Consider the following 20,552-nt stretch of genomic DNA (forward strand, 5'->3'; position numbering starts at 1 on the left):
GCGCTGGAAGACCAGCAGGTTTTGGGCAGACCAAAGAGCGTCTTTTACCGAATTGATGGTCCTCCAGCAGCAGTTGATGTTTATCTCGGTGTGCGTCCCTGGGAACAGCCCGTAGAGCACAGACTCCTGTGTTACAGAGCTGCTTGAGATGAACCTCGACAAAAACCACTGCATTTCTTTCCACACCTGCTTTTCAAAGACACATTCCAGAAGGAGGTGGGCAACTGTCTCTACCCCACTGCAGCCACCTCGAGGGCAGCGTGTGGAGGGGGTGAGACTCCGGGCGTGCAGGAAGGATCTGATGGGGAGGGCCCTTCTCACCACCAGCAAGCTACGTCTTGGTGCTTGTTTGAAAGTTCTGGTGATGAGGCACTCTGCCAAATAACTTTGGCAGTCTGCTCGGGGAACCATCCAACAGGATCCACCATCTCCTTTTCCCCATAGGGCCTTGAGGACATTCTGTGCAGACCACTGCCTGATGGATTGGTGGTCAAAAGTGTTTTCCCGCAGAAACTTTTCCACGAAGGAGAGGTGGTACGGCACGGTCCAACTGGCTGGAGCGTTCCGCTGCAATGTGACCAGACTGCACAAGGACACCTACTTGCGGGTTGGTAGGTAAATTGGTCATTGTAAAAAAAATTGCCCATAGTGTAGGTAGGTGGTAGGAAAATTGAGGGAAGGTGGGGATGAGAGAGAAAATGGGATTAACGTAGGATTAATATAAATGGGTGGTTGATGGTCGGTGCATACTCGGTGGGCCGAAGGGCCTGTTTCGGTCCTGTATCTCTCCTTGACTCTATGACACCCATTGATTGAGACTGCGCTACTGATGTTTGTGTAGAGCAGTTTGAACCAATTGCAGATTCCCTCCCCAAACCCCATTTTGGAGAGCACGTCCATCATGTAGGTGTGCGATATCCTGTCAAAAGCCTTCTCCTCGTCCAAGCTGATGAGGCAGGTGTCCACCCTCCTGTCTCGTACATAGACGATTGTATCCCTGAGTAGCGCAAGACTATCAGAGATCTTCCTGCCGGGTACAGTGCAGGTCTAGTCAGGTTGAATCACCAACTTCAGAACAGACTTGATCCGACTGGCGATGACCTTTGGACAGTATCTTGTCATCAGCATTAAGCAGTGAGATGGGCCACCAATTTCTGATTTCCGCCCTCTCCCCCTTCCATTTGTAGATGAGGGTGATGATGCCTTTCCTCATGGATTCTGACATGCATCCGGCAGAAGCATACTCTCGTATATTTCCTGCAGGTCTGGGCCGACCCAGTCCCACAAGGCCGAATACAACTCAAATGGAATTCCGGGAATTCTACTCATCTCGAAGGACCTAACGGCGTTTGTCAGCTCATCCAGAGTTTGCGATTTGTCCAGTCTCTCCCTCATCTAAGACCTCTGTGATAGATGACAGGATGAACTGGGAAGCCGTGCAGTCCGTGGGCTTCACGTCGTACAGCCCAGCATAAAAGGATTTGCTGATCCTTACTATGTCGGACTGCGAGACGTTACCGAGCCATCCTCTTCCTTCAGATGCTGATCACAGAGCTCTCTCTGTGCATCTTTTGGAAGAAGTAACACAAGCACATATCATCCTGCTCAACGGAGCAGACTCTGGAGCGGAAGATGATCTTGGAGGTCTCTGTGGCAAAGAGCAAGGCCTGCTGGCTCTTCACCTCTTGAAGATCCTCCTTGACCTGGACCCCCATCGACTGCAGCCGGAAAAGATTTTGCATTCTTTTCTGGAAACAGGACATTTCCCTCTATCTCTCCCTTGCCCTCGGAAAACCTTTGAAGATAAAGAACCTCTTGATGTTCTCCTTGATCACCTCCCGCCAGTGCATCGGAGACTCAAAGAGGGGTTTCACGGTTCTCCAACCTTTATAATCCCTTTTGAGTTCAACATTCTCTGGGGTTAGCAGTGTAGCATTGAGCTTTCATGTCCCCCTGCCAACCCGCTGGGTCACCCTGTAAGTGACAGTCGGCCAGTAAGAGGCAGTGGTCAGAGAAGAAGACCGGCTTGACGTCGGTGGGTCTGACCGTGACAGCACGGGACACAAAGAGGACGTCAATCCTGGAACGGGCAGACCTGTCCGGTCTTGACCAGGTGTATCTACGCTGCGCTCCATCTGCAGGGTTGCTGAAGACATCGTGCAGCTTGGCATCTTTTACTGTTTCAATCAGGAATCTGGACGTAGTGTCCAGTTTGCTGTCATCCCTGCTGGATTGTCCAGCTGCATTGATGATGCAGTTGAAGTCACCACCTAGAATGACCATTCTGGATGTTGCCAGCAGCAGTGGGAGCTGCCGGAGGACCATCAGTGTCTCGCTGCATTGAGCTGGGACGTACATGTTGATCAACCAAAGCGGAGCATTGTTGTACATTACATCTGCTACGAGGATGCGGCCACCTACCACCTCCTAAACTTTGGAGATGGTGGGTTTGCCTACCTGCAGCAGAATACCCATAAATCCCATCATGTGTGATGCCAACACATTACTGAACCTCAATATCCCATTGCAAGCAAGAAACACCAGTAACATTATAATGTTGCTACACTTTGAACTCAATCTTTATCATTTTGCTCAGTGAGCTTTTATATATCACTAATATAGATTGAGCCATGGAAACTTTTTGAATGTAAACAACTACTTATATTTTCAACATAAGATAGCATCTCAAGGTGCTTCCCAGGAGGATAAAAAACAAAACCTGACACCGAGCAACATAAGGAAATATTGGCTTGAATTTTACGTTGAGGCGTTGGCCCCGCCCACCAGCTCAAGAGTCAGGAGAGAGCCCACCTCCGCCGGGCCTGGAAGCCACACAGTAATTTTGCATGATTCACTCCCCTTAATTGGCCTCGGTCAGGACTTCCGCCCCTCTGAGGCAGGAAGACCCGCCTCCAAGAGCTGTCAGCCAATCAGAAGTCCAGGAGCTCTTCAGTCCCAGCAGCACCACTAGGAGCGGTGGCCACTGCTGGGACTGCACCCAGCAAGAACAGCACATTGGATGTCGCCCTTCAGGAACGTAAGTGGGGTTCGGGTCTCGCCAGGGACAATCGGCTGGGTCCCAGCGAGTGGGGTGGGGGTTAGAGTCTAAGGCGGGGGAGGTAGTTTTAGCAGGGGTGGCCCATGCTGCTGCGGGGGTTCTCCATGGGTCACAGGGTACTTAATCAGGAGGGCACATCCCCAGCCCGCAAGGAGGCTGCCAGGTATCAATGGGCAGCCTTCTCAGGTGCTGAAGTGCCCATGTGCCACTTGTAAGATACCAGCAGCATGGCAGGAGGCCCTTAAATGGCAATTAATTGGCCACAAGGGTCTCAACTGCCTGGGGCGGGCGGGCTGTTTGTCACCTCCCCCACCACTAGTAATATAACAGTGGGGGTGGGTAGGTGACGGGAATGGCACCTCCTACCTCCCATCCAACTTTGCACACACCCCCAACCTACTCCTGGTGGGGGGCCGTAAAATTCCAGTCATTATGTCAGATGACCAAAAGCTTGGCTAAAGAGGCAGGTTTTAAGGGGTGTCTTCTCGGAAAGCAAGGTATAAAGGCGAAGAGGTGTAGGGAGGGAACACCAGAGCTTAGGGCCTAGACAACCGAGGTCAAAATCGGGAATATTCAACAGGCTAGAATTAGATTAACACAGGTATCTCGGAGGGTTGTGTGGGGCTGGAGAGGATTGCAGAGATACGGAGGTGTGGGGATATGGAGGGATTTGAAAATAAGAATAAGAATTTTAAAATCAAGACTTGGCCTGACCAGGAGCCAATGTAAGGCAGTGATCACAGGGGTGATAGGCCAACGGGACTTGGTGCAATTTAGGACACGGGCAGCAGAGTTTTGGATGATCTCGAGCTTATGGAGGGTAGAATTTTGGAGACAGCCAGGAGTGTGTTGAGGACTCAAGTGTAGTTTACTTCTGTAGTTTACCTTTGTCACAGTCACATAGAGCTGTTTTAGTTGTGTGGCAGGGGCAAAAACCTGATTGGAGAGATTCAAACATCAAATTCCAGGAAAGATGGGCATATATTCGGGAGACAGCAACATGCTAAAGGACTTTGGAGAGGAAAGGGAGGTTGGAAATGGGGCAGTAGTTTGCAAGGACGGTGGGGTCAAGGTTTTTTTTTTGAGAGGGGTAACGATGGCAGATTTAAAGGAGAGAGGGACACCACCAGAAGACAGAGAACCGTTAACAATGTCGGCTAACATGGGGATCAGCAAGGGGACTTGGATAGTCAACAGTTTAGTGGGAATAGTTCAAGGGTGCAGGAGGTATGTCTCCTGGACAAGATGAGCTTGGAGAAAGCACAGGGGAGATAGGAAAGAAACTACAGAAAGGTGAGAGTTAGGGCTTGCGCACAGGGGATCGTTTGAGGACGTTTGGTGCCATGGGCTAGTGAAAGGGAGGGATGCAGCAGAGGCAGCTGATTGGATGGTTTTGATCTTACTGACAAAGGTGAGCTCCTAGCACGTGTTGTTGGAGATGAGGGTGGAGGAGATGGGAGAGGGGTTTAAGAAGATGGCTTGCAATAGAGAAAAGAAGCCAGTGGCTATTTTTGCATTCCGTAATAATCCTAGAACAGTGAGGAGTTTTAGCAGACAAGACCAGGACCTGATAGTGCTTAATGCGGTCCAGCCAGATCTGATGGTGGATGGCTGAACCAGTTATCTGCCATATCCTTTCAAGTCTGTACACCATAGGCTTAAGGGGACAGAGATGAGGGCCGTATACCAGGGAGTTTGGCCAGGGTGAGAGATAGTAATGGTTTTATTGTCAGCTAGGGTATCAAAGGTGGATGTGAGGATGCGGTTCAGCAAATCAGTAACTGCAGAAATGTTGTGGCAAATGGAGGGTCAAAGGGTGACAGTTGGGATTTTGAAAGTGCAGCTGTATGTGAATTGGAGGAGAGTTGTTTTCCAGGACGGACATAAAAGGAGGTAGGGTCAGGGCATGGAAGGGGGATGTGGATGGAGAGCGATACAAGGAAATGATCAGAGATAGCCATATCTGTGATTGATACAATGGGACCAGTAAGACCACGTGAGATGGCAAGGTCAAGGGGGGTGGCCGTGAATATGGGTTGGGGGGTGAAATACAAGTATTCAAATTCTGTATGAATAATACGCATGCACTGTTTTGCCTCTATCCTTAGTTGATCCCTTCTTTTTCCTGTCCTGAAAACGGTAAGTAATACTGGTGTGCAGTTTGCCTGGCAGTGACACCCTGCTAGTAGCTCTCACAAATAACCATTCTTCATATGGATCCTACACAGCGAGTGTTGACAGGCTATTTGACTGCAGATGATACTCGGAGCTAAACCCAATTCTGTTCTTATCTCTTGCCCATGTACATACTCTTGAATCAGAAGCAGGAACCCTGCTGATTTTTCCCTTTCCTGCTCCATGGACATCAAAATCAGTGCTAGTCCCTCACCACTACTCTGGCTGAGATTAACTAACCCAGCACAGATCAGAGGTTGAACATGGAGTTATGTATGGTTCAGTACCACATTGGACAGTGCAGCTATTCACTGAAAATTTTTGGGCAGCTATCATAACTCTCAAATATTGTGCAAGAGTAAATACTCCATTCTATATAATCAAGACCTATGATACACAAAAGTTGAATTACTTTTTTGGTAAGTAAGTAACAATCTATATTGTGCTAAGTAACATCTATATCAACTATAAACAAAAAATAATGAAAATTAAACACTTCAGGGATAATAACAAGAATAATGAGAAACATACATTCAATATATCAATGGATATGGATATGGAAATGGTAAGTGAGGCTCTGTGTGCGACAGGATATGGATAACAAAGTTTTGGATGAGCTAGTGATCAAGGATCAAACATGAGAGACTGTCTAGAAAAGAAATGTAATAGTTGAGGAAAGGGGAGGGGTATTAGCATTGAAACTCCCCTGTTCTTCATTGAATATTGCAATAGGATCTTTTACTTCCACCTGAGGGGCGGATAGGGTTTTGGTTTAACACCTCATCTGAAAGATGGAACTTCTGACAGTGCAGCACTCTCTCAAGACTGTCTGAAGTGTCAGCATAGATAAGTTTGTCATATTTCTGGAGCGGGACTTGAACCCACAACCTACTGACTCTGAGGCAACAGTGCTGCCACTGAACCTAGGCCAAGATAGGCATGGATGAGGGGGCTCAATGGCAGATGGGCTCAGGTAGGAGCAAAAGTGGGAGATGTTAGAGGTAGAAGTAGGTAGTCTTTGTGATAGAAGTATCACAATCAGAAATTCAAGTTGGTGTCGAATAGGATGCCAAGGTTGTGAACAGTCTGGTTCAGTCAAAATTAGTTGTTTTCTCAAGTCCTTACTTTTCTATTGGAAATTTAACTACATATTATTTTCAATTCAAATGGTATTGTGTCTACCTGTTTAAGTATGATCTGTCACTGGCTTATGAATACAAAATTTGAGTGTGCGAATGATGGAAAATATGAAGTTTAATATCACTTCACCATTCCCCCTTCCTTTACACATAACTGCACGCCTGCCCATATTTACATGGACATATTCAATACCTGTGATCACTTCTACTGAAAAATCCCAAAAGTAGCTGCAATTGACAAGGAGTAGGCAGAGTGCATTCTTGGCAGATTTCGCACAATACCCATGACAGTTCAACCCAAACACTGGCATTAGCGATGAGGAAATTTCAGGTTTACTCATTTGTTTTTCAGACACCAATTAAAAATTACTTGCATCAGCAGCTCTGGTCAGAAATCTTAGACACTTTGTTTGAAATATCTTTACTCGAGATGTGTACTGCTCCTTCACTTTCACCAATTCTGCCTCCACCCACCCACAAACCATACTCCTGACTTATGGGCAACTCTTATAATGAAGAGACAAAGAGATAGACTGACTGACTGATACTAGAAGTATAACTGATCCATGAAATTTGTGTCAGTCTTGTTGTAATTCAATTTACAAGCTGGTCCAGTAATTTAGTTTTGCATTCCTTAACTATCTAGTGAGCTATGTGACTGGCATGAATTTCTACGTTAGTCTCATTGACCTTTGCATTGATTTGCATGGCTAAAGTCACAGATTGATTACTTGATTTCTCTAATGTCTAAAAGACTATCCACTTGAGGGGTATTTCTATAGCAATTTGGGAAGGCTCTCCTGTGACCCATTATTCACTGGTTATTTATGTCTGTTTGATCAATGGTTTGGAAATGGGGTATCAGAATCAATACAAATGCTCATCATTGCGCAGATCATTGTCGTCAACTTTAGATTTTTCAGGAGTTAATCAAAATATAAGATTTTATCTTCATCCTACTTTATACTAGAAAAGTTTCATTTTTTGAGAGAAAATTGGTTTGACAAATGGTAATTGTTACTAGCTACAGTTAAGTGAAAGTTCCGAATGTTCACCACATTTTGACATACAGAGGACTAACAGTTAATTCTCAGCATATTAGCAGATAAAAGAGGGAAATGCTTATAAACCAACTTAATACATGAATCAATGCTTCTACCACATCACAAGAGGATAAATTAGTGGAAAAGCCATTTCCTTTATATTACATATTCAGAGCAGGAGTTGTCAGCTAGACTTCCTGCTATGTCCATATTCAGCTGATTTTTTACAGCAGTAATTTATGACTTCTGCTACATATAATGACACACTGGATAATAATAGAATACTGAATTTTAATTACAGTATGCAAATCAGCCAAGCAAAAAATAACCAGCCCATCTTCTAATGAAGAAAGACAATTAAATATGACAGGCCTTTAGAATTGGAGCGATCTGTTTATATTGAACTTTGACATAAAGCATATTAAAATTGAACACCAACTCAACTAGGAACATATCAAAGAAAAACAAAAAGATTGACGGAAAAAAAATACTACTTTTAAACTAAATTTTAACAAAATGTATTTAATATCAGTTGTTCAATTTTATTCATGGCCTTGGAATTACCATGGAATTATTGAGAATCAAATGACATTCTTGCCTTGTTAATTATATTTTGCAAGTCTATGACTTTAATGTTGACTTCTGCCAAGTGGAAAATAGCATATTTGCTGCAAAAGCTTGTTTGCTTTCCTGATTCAATGAACCAATGCATGACATAGCATGAGCCTGAGTCTTGGCGATTAGGAAGGAATCAGTTTGGAATCCTAGTTTGCCTTGAGTTGGCTGATCTCAGCCAGGATACCAGTGGAGTCTGCCCCATTAAACCCAGGCTAGGGAGGGGAAAATTCAACCACAGTTCACCTTCTGACTCCCATTATAATTTGTATGTACATGGCTTTTGGGTGAAGACAAGATCAAGCTCACGTGTGATGCCCCCATCTTTAAACAGAATAATAACGCACAAGGTTGAGTGGTGAGTTACTGAATGGCAGGCAATATCTCTAAACAATCCTGGGCATATATCATCATTTTCAGACAAGAACATTCACTTGGACTGCTGAAATGGACATCACATTTTCCAGTATGAGATGAACTTAGTTGTAAAAAAAATAACATGAGTGAAATAAAAAGGGCAATTGAAGTCGATTATTAGAAAACTCCATCACCTGGAATGTCCTGCAGTTATGAAAGGCAATATACAAATTAAAGTTCTTCTTCAAGTAATTCTGCTATTTTCCACTATTTCATTATGCTATCACTGCTAAAGATGGACAACAAATTGTACTTCAGGTCCCCAATAGGTATCGTTATTGACCCTCAGTGTTTCTGGGTATCAGGATACTAAATCATAAGGATAGGTTAATGAAATTGGGCTTCTTTTCTTTGCAAAAGAGACTTTCAAATGATATATTTCAAGATTTCAAGATTACGGACAGTATTAACAAACATAGATCTGGCAAGTTGCGAACTATGATGAAAGGTTCAATTGTCAAAGGACAGAAAAAAAAAGAAAAAAAAGAATTGAAGCAGATTTTCTTTACCAAATTACATTGGTATTGAGGAGTACGTTATTAGACAAGGCCACTGAAGCAGACAATGTAAGTAGACTCAAGAAAGATGCATTCCTGGAGATGGAAGGTATTGAGAGATATGGTGATAAGGCAGTAAGTTTGTTTGTTTGAATAACAGCTTTTTCACACTTTTAAAAATTCTTGAGCTAAATTCAATCATCTCAATTTTTGGGTGCAGGGGGCCACTATTTGTGACAGGTCCGTACCCATTCAGATCAGGGTGGCTAAGAAACAAAATTGGTCTACCCACCTCATCTGAATGATTTTGCACGGCAATCTGTGCCTCAAGTGCTAGTCCCCCTTCTCAACACCGCTGACATGGTCTGCACACAGCAGGTGATCCCAGAAACATTGTTTTCCGATCGTGTGGTACAGTTCGCCTGCTTTTTCTTAAAGGCAGGCTGCCTCTTAAGGGGAAGGTGCAGAATAGATTGCCAGAGTGCAACTTCAAAAATGAACACCAGGGCACATAGAAGGATCTAGACTGACAGTTGCAGTGCTGGAGACATTAGTAGTGCAGGAACACAGGAGCAGGTCCCACAGTGGGCCAGGAAACCCACAAGGACCATGCTCAGAAGGGAGTGGGAATAGGTGACCAGGAAAGACACCTGCCCCAGACTGGACCCAAGAATCTGGCAGCAGTGTCACAAGAGGTCTCATGACCTCACGTGGGTGGTCAAGGTCTGTGAATGCATCTTCACAGGACATCTCCTACCCACTGCAAGCCAGTGTCTCAGGCTGCTCAATGCACCACATCCCCCTCACTTCATCCAGCAGCACTCTCTGGCACTCGGGATTCACACTTACCATCCAGGTACTCCACCTCAACCACACACATCTAGCAATGCTGCCAGCCTCACCACCCACTTCTCACTGCTTCCACATACCTCCAGATATTCAGCTAAGTCAGGCACATCAGCCAAACACAGTGCTACACAATCACTGACATCCTGCCCTCTCTCTTGCCGGTGCACAATAGAAGGGAACAGAGCAGGCAAGGGACAAGGATGCCTACAGCTCCTGAGCCCGACAGAGGAGTTTGCTCTCAGTATCTTGGGGACAGCTGCGACTGGGCTTGCAGTATCTGACATTGCTGAGAACATTGACGGCATCTTCCTGCTTTATGCCCCTTCTCAACTCCCGGAATACCCTCATTCTGCTATCTGGCACAATGATCAAGCTGTAGATGGTGCAACCATGGACCTCTGGTTTCCCACCCCAACCACCCCTCCCCCTGCTTCTGTCACAATGGCCTTCCCCTTCTGAGTTCCTGCTTTCAGGTACCCATGAACTGCTGTCTGCTCAACCCCAGGAGGAGGAAAGAGAGCAACAGCAAAGCACTGGTGAGGAGGCCTCATCACTTTATCTGACACTCACAGCCACCAGCTCAGAAACTGGCACTGCACTTGCCTTGGAGGATAGCACAGAGTTGGGACCAGCACATGGTGAGTCACAGGGCATGAGTGGCCTGCAACCAAGCTAGGGACAAAGGATGGTTTGTTTTCCAGCTCACTGGAGTGTGAAGTGGCAGTCAAGTACTGCTGTGTAGGGATTCAGATGAGGACCTCGAGGACCAATACAGGAAAGCACAGAACAGGCATTCCCACTGAGAAGGTGGGTGCATTGACTGGCCTGCAAGACAACCTCCTGTCAGTGTCGAGCAGCATGGAGGAATATGGCTGCAAGTTAGCAGAAGGCATGACGCAGAATTTTCCCTCTCCGCAACCTCTGCTCCATCTCCCTTTGGTGCTGCAGAACCAGAGGCACTGTCACTGCTGTCCCATACCTGTTGCAGCCTTGATGTGGACAGGCCATCTACTCATCTGCCATCCCTGAGGATGCAGCAACACTGGCAGGCAAATGCACCAAAACATCTCCAAAAACACTCCCAAGTACTTCCAGATACTTTCCAGGGGAAAAAGGTTCCATAAGCTTCACTTACCTGCAATCATGGTGCCTGGCTCTTTAAATAACAATACTGCAAGGCCCATCTTGCTGCCTCATGCTTCTTCTTTTTTTTTTAAAAGAGTGGACAATTGTCCGATTTTGGTATTCTGGCATCACATCAGCCGGTTGAGCTGTGTGATGTCAAGATAGTGCCATTTCCAGGTTTGGGTGCACAGAGGGGTGGCAGCTGCATAAGCCTATATCAAAGATGAACGTGTGAGCCGTGCAGATATCAGTGCCACGCCATGGAATTTCTCACCCCTTAAGCTCTTATATCATGCTTGGACCAGGTTTTAGAATTTTTAGAGCATTACAGCGCAGTACAGGCCCTTCGGCCCTCGATGTTGCGCCGACCTGTGAAACCATCTGACCTACACTATTCCATTTTCATCCATATGTCTATCCAATGACCACTTAAATGCCCTTAAAGTTGGCGAGTCTACTACTGTTGCAGGCAGGGCGTTCCACGCCCCTACTACTCTCTGAGTAAAGAAACTACCTCTGACATCTGTCCTATATCTATCACCCCTCAACTTAAAGCTATGTCCCCTCGTGTTTGTCATCACCATCCGAGGAAAAAGACTCTCACTATCCACCCTATCTAACCCTCTGATTATCTTATATGTCTCTATTAAGTCACCTCTCCTCCTCCTTCTCTCCAACGAAAACAACCTCAAGTCCCTCAGCCTTTCCTCGTAAGACCTTCCCTCCATACCAGGCAACATCCTAGTAAATCTCCTCTGCACCCTTTCCAAAGTTTCCACATCCTTCCTATAATGCGGTGACTAGAACTGCACGCAATACTCCAGGTGCGGCCTCACCAGAGCTTTGTACAGCTGCAGCATGACCTCATGGCTCCGAAACTCGATCCCCCTACTAATAAAAACTAACACACCATATGCCTTCTTAACAGCCCTATTAACCTGGGTAGCAACTTTCAGGGATTTATGTACCTGGACACCAAGATCTCTCTGCTCATCTACACTACCAAGAATCTTCCCATTAGCCCAGTACTCTGCATTCCTGTTACTCCTTCCAAAGTGAATCACCTCACACTTTTCCGCATTAAACTCCATTTGCCATCTCTCAGCCCAGCTCTGCAGTCTATCTATGTCCCTCTGTACCCTACAACATCCTTCGGCACTATCTGCAACTCCACCGACCTTCGTGTCATCCGTAAATTTACTAACCCACCCTTCTACACCCTCATCCAGGTCATTTATAAAAATGACAAACAGCAGTGGCCCCAAAACAGATCCTTGCGGTACACCACTAGTAACTAAACTCCAGGATGAACATTTGCCATCAACCACCACCCTCTGTCTTCTTTCAGCTAGCCAATTTCTGATCCAAAGCTCTAAATCACCTTCAACCCCATTCTTCCGTATTTTCTGCAATAGCCTACCGTGGGGAACCTTATCAAACGCCTTACTGAAATCCATATGCACCACATCCACTGCTTTACCCTCATCCACCTGTTTGGTCACCTTCTCGAAAAACTCAATAAGGTTTGTGAGGCACGACCTACCCGTCACAAAACCGTGCTGACTATCGCTAATGAACTTATTCTTTTCAAGATGATTATAAATCCTATCTCTTATAACCTTTTCCAACATTTTACCCACAACCGTTTTATTTGCTATGATACATTTAAGTTACTGGTTACTGTTTTTATATATCATATTTTCCATATAAAATGAGTGTTTATGTTTTACTGATCACATACCATGCACAACAAAACAATATTAATGATTTGCAGCAACACTGCTCCCTCGGCACTAGCTATACTGAGACTATGTCCAATATTGCTAAATTATTCCAAATGGACATCAATAAAAAACACAAATAAAATGCCAAATGAGAAAAGTTGAATCACCATCTATTTTAATGGAGAGTTTGTTTTTAAGAATGGGTTAATGCCTCAATCAATACAGAGAAAAGCTATATAAATGCAGTAAATATATTAATGTGAAGAATATGATATAAACACTATGTACAAGCTGCAGGTTTGATGCCCCTTAAGGAAACCATGAAAACTGCATCCTGAGGGTGCTGGTTCTGATCTATATCTGAAAAAGAATTTACACATTGCAGAGTGGAGGAGCACATGATACTGGGCATGTGGGAATAGCAAGGGTTTTTTAAGCTGCTTGCTTTTTCACCTGAAAAAAACTCTCAGAATTACGTTATTTAATATTGTAGATACCTTTGAAATCTAATTGTTGTAGTCCTGTCACCATTTTTTTAAATAACTAAGAAGGTATACAAGATTGCCCTATTCACTTCTGTAAAAATTAACCCCATCTGCTCTCCGGTATTTAGGAGACTCAAAGGGGTTATTGTTACCTCCTGCAGAGGAGGTATGTCTATATTCCCAACATTTGTCTCACTTTCCCTTGCAAAAGCAGCATATCATTTTGGAGGTGGAGCTACTTCAGTATTCATAGCAGCAGTTACAGCTCTCTGTTAAAACTGAAGGGCTTATTCTATTAATAGCTTTGCTATACCATTATGAACACTAGGACACCCCAGTTCCAAAGCGACAGAAACAAGCATTTGCAAGTTCCACAGGCACAGTATGAACTCAATAGCCTAATGGGTAAAAGTGAACCCCCACCGCTCCCCGTCCCCCCAACCACCCCGGGATCACCTCCCACCCTTACTTCTACCAGCTGAGATCAGAGGTAAAGCAACATTTAGCTCCATTGTAACTGAAGAAGTAATGCTCTCCACAGTCAAATAATCTGTCAATCCTCCATTTCTAGGCTCATACATGAAGCCTCATACAAGAAGAATGATTCCACCAAACACCAATACAAAAGTCTAGACATTTCAATGGGGAGAAAAATAAGGAGAAACAAAGTGGGGAAAATATCACATTAACACTAGAATGTTCACAACTTCAGCGTTCCAATGCGGACAGCTCTGGTACAATTTTATAAAATAGTTACACAAATTGTATCAATTATGCTAAACTTATGGGTATCAGGGGATATGGAGGAAAGGTGGGTAAATGGAATCACCGTAGAGATCAGCCATGAGCTAACTGAATTGGAGTAGGCGTGAGGGGCTGAATGGCCTACACCTGTTCCTACTCTCAGGGATCCTGCATCGCCTGACATGCTGGAACATGTGGCTCATCAGCCACAAAACAAATCAAATGCTGGGTCCACAATCATCATGGACTGACTTCAAAGAACTCAAGGAAGCTCTGAAGACCAACTTCCAATTGCACCATATTCCTTTTCAGGTATATTTTTTTGTTTAGTTTCAAAAAAAAAAAGATTAAGTGATAGCAAACTCATTTCGTAATGAAAAAAGATCCAGTTAGACTAAACTGAATCCATCAACTTGTCTCTAATTTATTAAAAAGTTTGCATCACACACGCACTTCCTGTTTGCTGTCACACTTACCACCAGCATCAAGATTTTGTAACATTTGGCTAGCACACTGGCTGTAATGCTTAAAATTCATTTTAAATTAAACTGTAAGGTTCCAATAGCTTCTATATATGCCACTACTTACTTTTCAGTCCTCACTACGTAGCAGTGCTGCTTCTCCAAATTCGGTTCCCAGGCCCATTCATCTCCGTGTCAATGTAGGTAAGTAAGTTTTAAAAAGCTTTATTTTAACCTTATTAGGTATTTATTGAGCCATTCTTGCTGCCCCCACCACCCCCTGCCCCACTGCTAAACCAACTGCAAATTTCCTCTAGGCTCAAGGCTTCCTTTGCCTGCTTGAACCCCAGCTTAAGGCGACCATTTTGCAGCCTCATTTCAACCTCTTTATAGGGCCACAACCTCCCCTTAATTAATTACCTGGACCACTGCCTATTTCACCCCCACACACTGGTTAATCTTCACGGGCTTCATAAACTAGCACATTGGTTTTCAAAGTGCTATCAGTGCCTTTAATACACTTGCCACAGTGATGGGTGAGGGAAGGGAAATGGATGCAGGTGAACAGCTGTGAGTGGGCAAGGGTGTTAGAATTGAGGGGACGGTTGGTAGAATTGGTGAGTGATGGGGAAGGTTACACCATTGTGCAGAAGACCTGAATATTAGGGCAAAAACAGAAAGAGGTGAAGAGGAAGAGGTATGGAAGGGCTGCAGGAAAAGAACAAAAGCAAAAAAGCACAAGAGTTAAGGACGCAAAGACACAACAAACAATACTGGAAGAATAGGAAGTTAAGGTAACTAGCTCGAATGTGCAGAATGACAGAAATGATGCAAAAACAGGAAAGGGCTGTAGCAGATGCAGCTTACAGCCTTTGATGTTCCCCCTTTCCCACAATGCCACCCATCCACCCAAAAAAATTAATAGGGAGGGAAGCAGAAGACTAACAGAGAAAGAAGACAGAGAGAACCAGCAACACTAAGATAATAGAGACACACACAAGACAGGCAGACCATATACCAACTTACTGTGAAAAACATTATGAGAGATCCAACAATGTTATCATACAATTGCTACTCCAAAGCCAGCTCATCAGCACAGTGCCTTGTTATACTAATATATCAATATATTAATATGCTATATATTCTAGCAAAAACATTGTCTCTGTTAACATGAAAATATTTCTACATAATTTTTTTTGCCAAAGGCTAAGTTTTAGAATTTGATTCTAAATTCATCCTACTGGTTAACAAGTCAGATCTTATGTAATCTCGTTTAGAAATCTATTAACGGTGCTACTTCCTCAACTAGCCACAATTACAAAATTGCAAGAACAAGCAGTTGAAAACTTTCTTGATAGTATATTTTCCGTTAAGAAAGTTGCTCTAACAGCTTTGTCGTTGGTCACAGAGCTGTTGAAAGATTTACTCTCTATGACTCAATAGCTCTTCAAAAATCTAAAACTGTCCAATCCAGAATGAAATTTGCACTTTGATGATGTTAGAAATGCTACTACTGAAAGTAATGTCAATACACATAGCCTTCAAGTTGCGATGCAAATTTCAAGTATTGCAGATCTCAGTATTAGTTTCAGTACTGGGATTTTTACAGTCAAATATATGATTGACTTTAAATGGAAATTTCTTCAAACTTTGAATTATTGAGTGAAGTGGGCCAAAATATATTCCTTTTAAATTTCAAGCCCAAACTAATCATTTGAAAAAGTCCCGTCTCTGAAGCCTGTAAGGGTCCTAAGTAAAGTTAGCTTCATCAATGTAATTCTGAATGGGTACACTTGGTTGAGTCCTAATTGGCACTAGAATACAGTATATACTCAGTGAAAATAGAAGAATGACATGATCTGGAAGAGAAGTATGACATTAGCGCAATGAAGATGCTATAAATACTACACAGGCAAAAGAACCTTATTACCTTCAAGGTAATAATTTTCTCTTGACTAGGAGGAGTTGCATATTGTCAGTATGTTTTTTTGGGGGAGGGTGGGAGAGATGATTGTAAAAAGTTAATCGAACACATTTTTTCTTCCAAGAGTTAATGCGCTGTAACATCATTATAAAGGAATGTCAAACATGCCACAAATCTATATAAATGTTCTAATATTCATTTTGAGGTTAAAATACAACATCAGAACAAATAGGGTGAACACCACCAAGCCATTCTCAATACATTGCAAGGTACAGTGACACTGTGCCTTTACTCATGCACATATTTCTTAAGACAGAATTCAATCCATTGTGCAATGGAAGCCCCTTTCTGCCACTGTATTATATATGTTCTAGGAATGCTTGATAGAACCACACTGACATCTACCCAACAATGTGGAAAATTGCCCAGGTATGTCCTGTCCACAAAAAGCAGGACACATCCAACCCAGCCAATTACTGCCCAATCAATCTACTCTTGATCATCAGCAAAGTGATAGAAGGTGTTCATTAAGGTTCAGTTGGGGTTCTGCCAGGGCCACTCAGCTTCTGACCTCATTACAACCTTGGTCCAAAAATGCACAAAAGAGCTGAAATTCCAGAGGTGAGGTGAGAGTGACTGCCCTTGACATCAAAGCTGCATTTAACTGAGCATGGCATCCAAGAGCCCTAGAAAAACTGGAGTCAATGGGAATCGGGGGAAAACTCTTTGGAGTCATACCCAGCACAAAGGAAGATGGTTGTGGTTGTTGGAAGTCAATCATCCCCATCCCAGGACTTCACTGCAGGAGGTCCTTAGGGTAGTGTCCTAGGCCCAACCGTCTTCAGCTGCTTCATCAATGACCTTCCCTCCATCATAAAGTCAGAAGTGGGGATCTTCGTTGATGATTGCACATGTTCAATACCATTTGCAACTCCTCAGTTATGAAGCAGCCCATGTTTACATGCAGCAAGACTTGGACAATGTTCAGGCTTGGGCTGATAAGTGACAAGTAACATTTGCACCACACAAGTGCTAGGCAATGACCATCTCAAACAAGAGAGAATATAACCATCTCCCTGTGATGTTCAATGGCATTACCATCACTGAATCCCCCACTATCAACATCCTGGGGGTTACCATTGACCAGAAACTGAACTGGAACAGCCACATAAATACTGTAGCTACAAGAGCAGGTCAGCTGCTGGGAATTCTGCGGCGAGTAACTCACCTCCTGACTCCCCAAAGCCTGTCCACCATTTACAAGGCACAAGTCAGGAGTGTGATGGAATATTCTCCACTTGGCTGGATGGGCGCAGCTCCAACAACACTCAAGAAGCTCGACACAATCCAAAACAAAGCAGCCCGCTTGATTGGCACCCCAACCACAACCTTCAACATTCACTCCCTTCACCACTGAAGTACAGTGGCAGCAGTGTGTACCATCTACAAGATGCACTGCAGCACTTACCAAGGCTCCTTAGACAGCACCTTCCAAACCCACAACCTCTACCACCTGGAAGGACAAAGGCAGCAGATGCAGGGGAGCACCACCATTTGCAAGCTCCCCTCCAAACCACACACCATGCTGACTTGGAACTATATTGCTGTTCCTTCACTGTAGCTGGCTCAAAATCCTGGAATTCCCTTTCTAACAGCACTGTTGGTGTACCTACACCCCAAGGACTGCAACGGTTCAAGAAGGCAGCTCACCACCACCTTCTCAAGTGCAATTAGGGATGGGCAATGAATTCTGGTGTAGCCAGCGACGGTCACATCCCATCAATGAATAAAAAAATCCACTTAATACAAAAAGTAGAAAGAACATTTCAATTACTGCTCAGTGACAATACATACCTTCGCCTACAGTTATACCACCACTTTGTGTTGATGTAAAATAGTTTTGACTCACATCAATAAAAGTTGCAGCTGAACTTAAAATCAGAACAAAGAGATTCAAGAACTCAATGAAATCAGGTGACAGAGACCCTTATCAGCTGATCACCTCAAATCACTTGGCTTGACATTGTATGGAATATAACTCCAAAGCTGTATGAATTTGTGGGAACACTTGGGCACTTACTAAACTTACTGAAAAGTGTTTTGAATATTACAACAAAGCAGACACCCTACACACGTCTGGCTGGATTTTGTTGAGCTCCTGGTGTCAGGCTCCGTGGCGGGGATGCTGGAAGGTCAGAGCAGCAGCGACCTGCCACGGAACCAGACGTTGGGAATGTCGGGCCCGATCTTCCCGGCGGCGGGAAAGCTCCTTGGCGGCACATCCGCCACTCTGCAGCGGGACCCAAATTTGAACACTAACATTTAAATACATTTAAATGGAAGCCGGAGTGATCTTACTGGCAGTTTCGGATCTTCAGAGTGATGTGTGGCACTCCGGCACCTTTAGTTTCCCGTCCAGGGAAAGCTGGTGCCACCAAGGTGGGGAAGGGGGGAGGTCTGCATTTGTCGTGAAGTGGGTGGGGGGGGGGAAGGGGTCAACTCTGCATAGTTAGTGTAGTGGAGGGGGGTGGGGGGAAGGGTTGAACTCTGCACTCAGGTCAGTTGGGGGGTGAAAGGGGTCAACTCGGCACAGAGCAGTTGGGTTGGAAAAGGGGCAATCAGGGCTTTTCTGGTGTAGTTGGGGACGGGGCGGGGGGCTGTGTCAAACTTTATTTTTTGTTACAGTTGAGGGGGGGGGGAGGGTTCAACTTTCATCTGTCAATGCAGGCCTGGCAGCCCTTTAAAAATAGCACCAGCGCCCGTGCAGAAAAAGGTGATGCCGTTGACAGTGTCGCCAAGGCCGCCCCCGCCACGTGATTTGGGGGGGGGGGGGGGGCGGGGGGTAAGGCGGCTGCCCTGTATATTATAATGAGCCGCTGCATGCTAGATTGTTGCAGCATGGTGGTGCCTGGGCTTCCATTTTTCTATGGCGGGAAAATAAAATCCAGCCCTTCAAGACCAAAAATTACTGCTAAAATGCAAATCCCTGTATCACTGTGTGAGTACATATGCACAGAGCTCCCTCTGTGAGTAGAGAATGGTTCACCACTAACAATATAACTCCGATCCTGCTGATTTTCCCTTTTCACTTTATAGTTTCTGTCTCTGACTGGCAGTCTGGTAAAATTGAAAACTCAATGAGAACAAAATTCACTCTAAATCTTTAATAGAATGATTATTCATTACAAAAAATTTAGACAACATAAACGAAAAATCTTTATTTCAATGGTGACATGAGTTTATTACATAAATAATGCACAAGTGAATAATGTAACAGTGATATAATAGGTCATATAGATCTTTTAATCTAACTCAAGTAGGCAAAATAATAAAAAGGATCATAACTCTAAGAATTAAGCTAAACCTTTGTAGATAACTTTTAAACATACACTTGTATTTTCCTTTTCGAAATATCAACCTGCTTCTTCTGGGAAGTGCAAACAGTTTCTCAGATTTTTGAACAGTTCCTCTAATGAGATTACTCAACCGCTAATTTGAACAGAACAGCTCTTTTCTTGTGTCGTCCCTCTCTCCTTTAAATCTGCTGTCATCAACCTTTCAATAAAAAAAACCCTTGATCCCACCATCTTTGCAAACTACCAACCCATCTCCATTCTCCCTTTCCTCTCCAAAGTCCTTGAACATGTTGTCGCCTTCCAAATCCATTTCCATCTTTCCTGGAACTCCATGTTTGAGTACATCCAATCAGGTTTCTGTCCCTGCCATAATACCGAAACAGCTCTTATCAAAGTAACAAATGACAAACTTTGTGACGTGGCATAAGTAAACTTTCCCTCCTTGTTCTTCTCGACCTGTTTGCAGCTTTTGACACGGTTGACCACGCCAACCTCCTCCAACGCCTTTCCGCTATCATCCAGCTGGGTGGGACTGCTCTCACCTGGTTCCATTCTTATCTATCTAATCGTAGCCAGAGAATCACCTGAAATGGCTTCCCTTCCCGTTCCTGCACCATTATCTCTGGTGTTCCCCAAGGATCTATCCTTGGCCCCCCTCCTATATCTCACCTACATGCTGCCCCTCAGCAACATCATCCGAAAGCACAGCATTAGTTTTCATATGTATGCTGATGACACTCAGCTCTATCTCACCAGCATGTCTCTTGACTCCTCCACTGTTGCTAAATTAGCAGACTGCTGATCCGCCATCCACTAGTGGATGAGCAGAAATTTCCTCCAATTAAGTACTGGGAAGACTGAAGCTATTGTTTTTGGTCCCCACTCCAAACTCCATTCCCCAGCTACTGACTATAACCCTCTCCCTGGCAACAGCCTGAGA

The 20,552-nt window shown here is 44.2% G+C and overlaps 1 protein-coding gene and 1 long non-coding RNA gene across 3 annotated transcripts in view; one reads left to right on the plus strand and one right to left on the minus strand.

Annotated features, from left to right (window-relative positions):
• LOC137369191 (protein prune homolog 2-like) overlaps window positions 1–20,552 on the minus strand; it is a 558,836-nt gene that overhangs the window by 185,513 nt on the left and 352,771 nt on the right. The gene's annotated exons all lie outside the window — the stretch shown is intronic.
• LOC137369192 (uncharacterized) overlaps window positions 14,408–20,552 on the plus strand; it is a 31,276-nt gene continuing 25,131 nt past the window's right edge. Inside the window, exon 1 of the long non-coding RNA XR_010974891.1 lies at window positions 14,408–14,536. This is a non-coding gene — a long non-coding RNA (uncharacterized lncRNA). The remainder of the gene's footprint in view (window positions 14,537–20,552) is intronic.

The sequence above is a fragment of the Heterodontus francisci genome, chromosome 4, assembly GCF_036365525.1.
Source record: "Heterodontus francisci isolate sHetFra1 chromosome 4, sHetFra1.hap1, whole genome shotgun sequence".
Taxonomy (NCBI): Eukaryota; Metazoa; Chordata; class Chondrichthyes; order Heterodontiformes; family Heterodontidae; genus Heterodontus; species Heterodontus francisci.